Source organism: Mus caroli, chromosome 3 (genome assembly GCF_900094665.2).
Source record: "Mus caroli chromosome 3, CAROLI_EIJ_v1.1, whole genome shotgun sequence".
Lineage (NCBI taxonomy): Eukaryota > Metazoa > Chordata > Mammalia > Rodentia > Muridae > Mus > Mus caroli.
This window is the reverse complement of record NC_034572.1, coordinates 148,458,977-148,467,780: the sequence shown is the minus strand read 5'-3', so window position 1 is coordinate 148,467,780 and position 8,804 is coordinate 148,458,977. Positions and strand designations below refer to the sequence as shown.

At 37.4% G+C, this 8,804-nt stretch overlaps 1 pseudogene; it reads right to left on the bottom strand.

The window, feature by feature from the left end:
* Positions 1-7,906: 7,906 nt before the first annotated feature.
* Positions 7,907-8,387, bottom strand: LOC110292013 (annotated as a pseudogene).
* Between the last annotated feature and the right edge of the window lie 417 nt (positions 8,388-8,804).

Sequence of the window (8,804 nt, the reverse complement as noted above, 5' to 3'; positions counted from 1 at the left end):
GGTGCATTGTACAGGAAATGTTAACTTGAAAATGCTCATAGCTTTATGATTTACTCAGCATGCATAATTATTATTATAATTATTAATGCTAAATAATAGGTAATTTGGTGAAAAAATAATAACATGAGATTATCTTCTTGGATTTTACTACACAAATGTCCTGTGGGTCAAAAGTAAAATACTCGTACTTATATTGTGATGAATGAGTGAGAAACCTGTGTCCATCTGTTACTCAAGTGTCAAAAAAGACAAGGGTGTGAACACACGAGTAAGCACACTTATGAGGTCATGACAGGTGTGTGAGCACGCATGAGGTAACACATTTTTGAGAGCATTATTCAACTCCAACACCTGGTATTAACTCCTGACTTCTAAAGTAAAATTTGTGCCTATAATGGCAGCTATGCATAGTTAACCTAAAATACCATTAAAAGACAGGAACAGTGACCACTGGGTCTTCTGCAGACTTGCTGAGGTGAAACTGTAAAGGCTTATTTCAATTAATGAGAGCAAATTTCAGAAGAATGGTTTAATAAGCCAAAGACTTTATTTGGTTTATTTTTCAGTTGTGAGCTTCTCTACAGTAGATTTTATGTTTGTGTATGTATGGCAGTACTCTTGCTTGTGATTGGGATGGTGGGCCATTTTTACACATGGGTTTCAATTGTACTTGAGTATAGTGTTTAATTCTCCTCCACACAAGAGCAGTTAAAATGACCGAGTCAGCCCCAATGCATGCAGAGGGACAACCAGCCATTCCAGGGTAAGAGTAAATGCATTCTTTTCTTTGTTCTGCATGTTTGGAAACCGTGCTTTGCAGGAGGCAGAGTCTATGAGAATAAACACTGATGCCTCTGTCTGGATCCATTTTAGAAATGTCAGCACTGGAACTTAAAGGACATAAAACAGAGTGTGTCCATTCTTCCACATTGAAGATTCTTCATAAAGACACTACCTGATTCATGAAGATAGCAAGACAATGTGAGGGCCTTCTAGGCAGCTTTAATTACAATTCAAAATTAATAACTTATGAACAGGAAGTTGCTTCTGGAGCCCACTGAAAAAAGATTTTCTTCTTAATGTGAGTTTCCTTCCTTTTTGGACACCTGTCTTCGTTTCATAAACTTTTATTATGTTCTAATGATGAAGTATGCATACTATCTTTTAGTCTCTTCTTTTAGAAGCTCTAAAACATGTTAAAAATATCATGATTTAAATTATATTAATGTATATGGTGATAACTTCCACCGGGTATAAGAATGGGTATTTTGGCCTCCTGTGCTATGTAATGGAAGTTTTCAGGTAATGGCTAATGTTTAAATGGAAGAGTATTAACAAGAGTTTGACAGATGGCTAAGAGGAACAGCAGATATTTCAGACAGATGGAGCTACATGAAAACTAGAACAGAAGTTTGGAAGATATGGCAGAGAGACATCCACCGAAGATATTCTGGAGTTAAGGTGGGTGGTGACGGCTTGCAGAGTAAGAGAAGATATACATATGGGTTAATGGGACAGACTGGAGTTGAAGTTCTGTGAAGGCATGTCTTACAAGTAATGTTTCTTTCTTTAGACCTTTGTATAAACTCATGTTGCATAAAATGTTCTTCTCTGACTACTTGGTCCCACTGAATACCTTCCTGTATAAGATTCCTCATGCCAAGGGGACCAAAATAACAATACTTTTCTCTATGATATTATATAGGATACTTGGTATATTAGATACATTCAGTACCTATGCATTAGTATTTGTGCAAAAAATGCATTTATTAAGTTATTTCTAGATTTGGAAGTAATCCAAGAAGATTTGGAGAATGATGCTGACTGGAAATTTAAAAATAACCTAATATACTCATCAAGAAAAAGATTAGACCAAAAGAGGCCAGAACACATGACCTAAGGTGTCAGAATAGAGGGATAGATTCATCTGTAATGGTATGAATGAAAATGGTCCCATGGTAATAGAGAGTGGCATTACTGGAGGTGTGGTTTTGTTGGAGTAGGTGTGGCCCTGTTGAAGGGAGTGTGTCACCAGGAGTGGGCTTTGAAGTTTCAGAGGCTCAAGGCAGTCAGAGTGTCCCATTCTCTCTTTCTTGTGCCCACCAAGCCAGATGTAGAACTTTAGGTGGCTTCTCCACCACCACATTGTCATACTTCCCTCCATGGCAATAGTGAACTAAACCTCTGAAATTTTAATCCAGCCACAATATTTTTTTTCTTACTAAGAGTTGATGGGGTCATGGTGTCTCTTCACAACGATAAAACTCTTATGAAGACATAATCTATCTGGTGCTTTTATAGAAGATTAGTATTAACAATAACAAAAATACAACAAAGAACCAATAAAAGGTCAAAATGCAAATTTTATTGTATCAAGCAAAATTTGGAAAGTGCATAATAATAAGGCAAAGGAGGCCATGGCCCCACAAGCATTGTGGGATACATACAGACAATAGTTCACCTAACTACCATGGGATGAATACAACCTTTAGAGCACAAATTTTCACACCACATCCAGAATTAGCACTTAAAATATTTGATTGAAAATAATCTCATTAGCATGTCTTTCTTGTCACTCTGCTACTACATAATGAAACATAGAAACATTTCTACTGATTTTATTTAAACATGAAAAGGACTTGGGATAGTGCCTTTTAGACTTCCTGCCTGCCAAACATCTATAAACATGTGACCATTTTCTTCATAGTACATAAAAATTAAGTCATGGTCATGAAATAATCACCATGAAATAGAACACCTGATGTATGTTTTCTAGTGTCCAAAGAGATGATATTTCTACTAGTCTACCATTTAATTCATTTGATCAAATTTTTGACACTAAAATTGATAGATCCCCCTCAGAGATTAAAAAATATTAACAAAATAACTCTTATTTTGGGGAAAAATCAGGCATACAGTTTGTATCATTAGTCAATGCTATAGGCATTGCATTTTTTATATGTAATGAACTTCTAAATTTCCAATCCTTAATGATGTAACAGAGAATTGAGAATTAATCACATTATTTTTAGAGCTTATGTCTTTCCTTTTTTTCTGTCAGAGCTCTGGCTTTTATTGATTAGGCTTCTGACCAAAAGGAGCAATCAAAATGTAAAGATGAACATCTGACTTTCAGACAACTTAGAAGACATGACCAAGGTTTTCATATAAGGATGAGAACCAGGGAGACAAGTTCTTACTGAGATTAAATGTGTTTGCTGCTGGCCTGTAATAAAGATGCATGAGCAAGTTGTCTTCCTCTAAGGCAGGGGCTGATTGGTCTAGATGTGAGTACTGACATTCCCACCCAGCTTCTGCCTACCCCACTGGAAGACTAGAATAAGACCATTGAACTAAGTTATGATGTACCAAATTGGTGCATGCCTAAGTATGCCAAACAAATATCCCTAGGTAATAATGACCTGACCCAATCCTTAATTCTTTCTCAAATACAGGGATTATGCCAGTTGTTGTGACATTGTACTGTGCAGTGTGCATCTGATGATTTTAACATTAGTCAAAAGGAAAATGACTGATCTTTTCATCTTACCAATCTTTTGATATTAACCTCCAAAGCCAAGTAAGTAATTATGTAAGAAAAATGCATCTTACTCCTCAAGCAGGGAAATTGCAGTATTCAATTTAGTTAATTGTAACATTTAGTTGTACTCATTAGATTTTTGAATCGGTTAATTTGTAGCAGTTGTGCTTTTACTTACTATTCTTCATTAAATAAATGCTTACTAAGAATCATTCCTTTGTTATCATACGATGTGAGAATCTAAATTTTATCTACTAACATATTAAAATGGCTGTTTGACTGTAAAATTCAAAATTTATCTGAGTGTGCTTATGCTAATCTGTACTCTCAGCACTTGGGACACAAGTACAGCAAGATTCTAAGTTGACAGCAGGGCTGGCCACCCAAGTCTCAGGAAAAGTTGAGAAGAATCCAGTTTTAATGCAAATTTAGTGTTTATAAATAATTTAGAAAGCAACTGATGGGTACATTTTTGTTTTCTTATTCAGAATATAAATTAAATTTCCTTATACTGTTTTCAGAAAAAATATGATTTTTCTCCCCATCTCCCACATCTTTTCCCCACTGTATGCTTTACCCATGGTCTTCATTTATGTCATATGACCTTTTGACCCCCCTCCATGCCTATTTCTTACACACACCACACATACAATACACACACACACAGGTACCGCACATGCCACATACACACACTCTCAATACACTGCACATATACACCACATACATACACACACACACACACACACACACAATTATAGAATCTTCATATTGAAGAAAACAGGAGAATCTTGCTTGTCTGAGTCTGTAACATCTCACTTATTTTGATATTTTCCAGAAGCACTAATTTTCCTTGAAGAGTTCAGCTCCATTGCATCTCACTGTACATATGAATCACATTTTCATGATCTACTCATTTGCTGATGGAGATCTCGGCTAGCTTCATTTCCTTGGATCTTTGAGCAGAGAAGTAAAATCGTAGATGTTAGAGTAGGGCTCAGTCTCCTGCAGACATTCGCAAGCACAGTATGCTTGGGCCATCGAGGAGTTCTGCTTTTCATTGTCCTGATCTCCTCCATGCAGGTCTTCATAATATCACAACTAGATTCCATTCCCACCAGCCATGAATCAGGACCTATTTTCCCACAGCGTCACCATGACAGACAACTTTAATTATTGAGCTCACAACTCAATACTTGTGAGCTCTGACAGATATTTATATTTATCTGCCTCAAGGATTAGCATCATTTCATGTCTATTCACTGGTGGTCACTTTCAAAGCCAGGCATTCTTTTGATTTGCTTTATAATAGGCAAAATGTATTTACCATGGAACCATATACAAACAGAGTCAGTGATAGGAAAGCCTTTGTATCTGGCTTTGCTGTGGTTTGACAGTGAAGTCTTTGGGCTTTTTCTTGAAGCGTCTGGTAGCAATTTGTCCATACCATTGAAATTTAGGTTCCATTTTTTAAACAACTCTGCTTTTTGGTGAAATGTGCTAACATTGCACATTTGGTTACACTTTGTGTTCAGTTACAATGAAAGTAGTTATGTTTTTTTTTCTCATTCCTGTAATTTGTGTATATGTATTCATTTCTTATGGAAACATACCTAGTTGTCAAATATATAAATTAAAGATTAGGACCATCCTAATTTTATTAGGAGAAAAAATGATTATGATGACAATTATGCCAAGATAACTCCCAAGGAGAAGCCTTCTGGTAATTGGGATAACAGTATTTCAGTCAGAGAGGGCTTGGAAGCAAGAGTGGTGGATGGAGTGTAGGTAAAGACACTGTACCCAAAATAGGAGTAAGGCAATGTTGAAAGAAACTTGTCTGTCTCATTATACGCAACAACCCAGGCTTCTGCCTCTAGTGGAAGAGAACACTTTCCATGCAGTAAAGTGAATCTTTACAAAAGAACTAAACCCACAAGTCCAGGCCACATAAATTGGGACTTCCTAATGGATTTTTACACAGTATGAGAATCTCCTACTTTCTTTTACTGAAAATGTTTTTTTTTTTTTCATACAATACATTCTGATTAGGGGTTCCCTATATTCCGCATCTTTAACAAATGATCCTGGCCTATCTGGATGTCTGCATATAGAAGAATGCAAGTAGATCGATGTCTATTTCCCTGTATTAAACTCAAGTCCAACCTGATCAAAGATCTGAACATAAAACTGAATATACTAACTCTGATATAGGAGAAAGTGGGCAATAACTTTGAATGCATTTTCACAGAATACAACTTGCTTAACAGAGCACCAACAGCTCAAACACTAAGATCAACAATTTATAAATGGGATCTCATGCAACTGAAAACCTTCTGTAAGGCAAAGGACACAATCAAAACCACATAAAGGCAGCCTACAGAATGGGAAATATTTTAACCAAATCTACCTCTAACAGAGGAATGACATCTAAAATATATGAAGAAATCAAGAAACTAGACATTATCAAAGCAAATAACCCAGTTAAAAATGTGGTACAGACCTAAATAGAGAATTCTTGACAGAGGAATCTCAAATCTTCAAGAAGCACTTAAAGAAATGTTCAAGATCTTTAGTCATCAAAGATATGGAAATATAAACAACTGCAAGACTTCCTCTTATACCTGTCAGAATGGCTAAAATCAAAATCTCAAGTAACAGCACATGCTAGCAAGGATGTGGAGCAAGTGGAACTCCTCTCCATTGCTGGTGGCAGTGAAAACTTGTGCAACCACTCTGGAAATCAATTTGGCAGTTACTCAGAAAATTGGAAGTCGTTCTACCTCAAGACCCATGTACTGCTCCTGGACATATACCCAAAAGAAGCTCCATAATACCACAAAGGCACTTGCTCTATTACGATCATAGCAGCTTTATTCATAATAGCCAGAGACCTGAAACAACTTAGATGTCTCTCAATGAAAGAATGGATTTTTTTAATGTGATACATTTACACATGAACTATTACTCAGCTATTAAAAACAATAACATCATGAAATTTGCAGACAAATTGATGCAACTAGAAAAAAAAAATCATCCTGAGTGATGCAACTCAGGTCCAGAAAGACAAACATGGCATGTATTAACTTATAAGTGGATATAAGTCATGAAATACATGATACAAACCACAGGCCCAAAGAAGCTAAGTAGCAAGGAGGGCCCAAGAAGGGACACTTGAACCTCACTGAGAAAGGAAATAAGATTATACTTAGGGGAAGGATGGAAGGAGGGAACTAGGTGGGGGAGGGAGAATGGGAACAGGAAGAATGAGGTGGTGGGAGTACAGAAGGAGAGAGTACTGGGATAGACAACTTGACTGAGTGTGGGCATCTCTAAGATTAGTTAGAAATCTAGGATAATAGAAACTCCCAGGACTCTGGGAGGGTGACCATGGGTAAGATATGAAGCATGAACTAGACATTTCGTGTAGCCAGGCAAGATTTCTCTTCTTCTTTTTTTCAGGAAGAGCTGTTTTAATTTTCTTCTTAAATCTTCTGAAAGTATAATTTTATCCCAAAACTAAATTATAACAAACATCATTAGAATTAGAAAAACTAGGAAGAAAGATTAAATGCAGACAATCAAATGTGTGAAAAAGGATATTTGTGAGACTCAGTTTATAAAATTATTAATATGAAACTATCATTTGAAGCCTGTATCTCTGGAAGAAACTTTATTCAATTATTTTTAGTAATGGCATCCAATGGCTCTGATACTCTTGATTTTTAAAATTATGCCCATTAAATAATTTTTTTTTAAAAAAAACAGCTCTGTTCAGATGTAAATTCTCTCTTAAGCTCTGACCATAATTCTTGTATTTTAATTGCGAAGAACTGTTTCTGATGGCATGAAATGAACATTTTTAAAGTTTTTTTAAAACTTTTAGTACAGAATTTTATTTTAAAAACTATTAGTGAGAAACTGATGGAGGTAGTTAAGTGTGAGACACTAATTCCTGGTCAACTATGGAAATCTGTTTCTTCTTCAGTCCCCCTAAGGGGAAATATCATAAAGAGTGTCCAACACAATGATCCTTAATACACTTCATGGCAAAACAAGGGCTTTGTTTACACAGTCTTTAGATTTTACTATACTGAATTTTATTCTGAGACTCAAGTTAACCCCAAACCATCATTGACATAGTAGCTTCATCAAGCACAGTAGAATGTAAGTCCTCAAAGCAGCAGTGCAGGCTGGGAGGCCCTTTGTAACCCCAGACTGGGGGAAATACAATTGGCCACACCCACTTAGTAACAAATCTATCTCATGCTATTTGGGAAGTATCAGTGTAAGTCCTGACAAGGAGACATGGGTTTCTACCTATCTACACATCTCATCTTGATGTCTTGAGGTTGCCAGAGGGACTTCTCATACCTTAGCTTTGCCCGGATGAAGCTGAAGGGTCTACAGTTTCATGGCCAGTCCCATGTTACCAGCATTACCTTGAAAGAAGGCCGACGGAGGGTTCATTTTTCCAGTCATCGAAGCCAGCAAGTCTGAGTCATCCATGGTGATTGTGCAGTCCCCCTTATGTGAATTGGAAAACACAGATCCTTTGCAGTTCTTCATATCCACCACCCAGGTAGCTTCTTTGCCCCCAGGGCCATCTTTCACTTTGAAGGCAAAAATGCTATCGATTTTCTTCATGAACTGTTTCCCTTTCTCTTCAAGCTTCTTCTCGATCTCCTTAAAGACGAGGTTTGCCTTGAATCCATCCCATGCAGAGCTGGTAGGAATAGCTTGAAATCTGGTGCGTTCTGAAGGAGCTGGCAGCTTCCAGAAAACCCATCCTGTAGAGGGTGACAACCACAGCTCCTCCAAGGCCTAAAGTGTGCTGCAGAGCCACCTTTGCCCCAGAAACTGACTCTTTCTGGCTTCGTCTCTCAGGGGCCAGCCAGGCAAGATTTCCAATGGAAGGATTAGAGCACCAACCTAGCCATAAAACCTTTGACCCATAATTTGTCCTGCCTATAAGACGTATAGTCATAAAAGATAGCGCAGAATTTGAGGGAAGGGACAATCATTGACTAGAGACCCATGCTATGAGCAGAAGCTTACCCATAACACTGTTTATTTGTTTATATTTTATTTACTTACATTTCACATGTTATTTCCTTTCCCGGTTTCTCCTCTGCAACCCCCCTATGCCATCACCCCTCCCCCCGCTTACACTGTGTCTATGAGGGTGCTCCCCTACCCACCTACCCACTCCAGCCTTACAGCCCTAGCATTCCCTAACACTGGGGCATCAAGCCTTCACAGGACC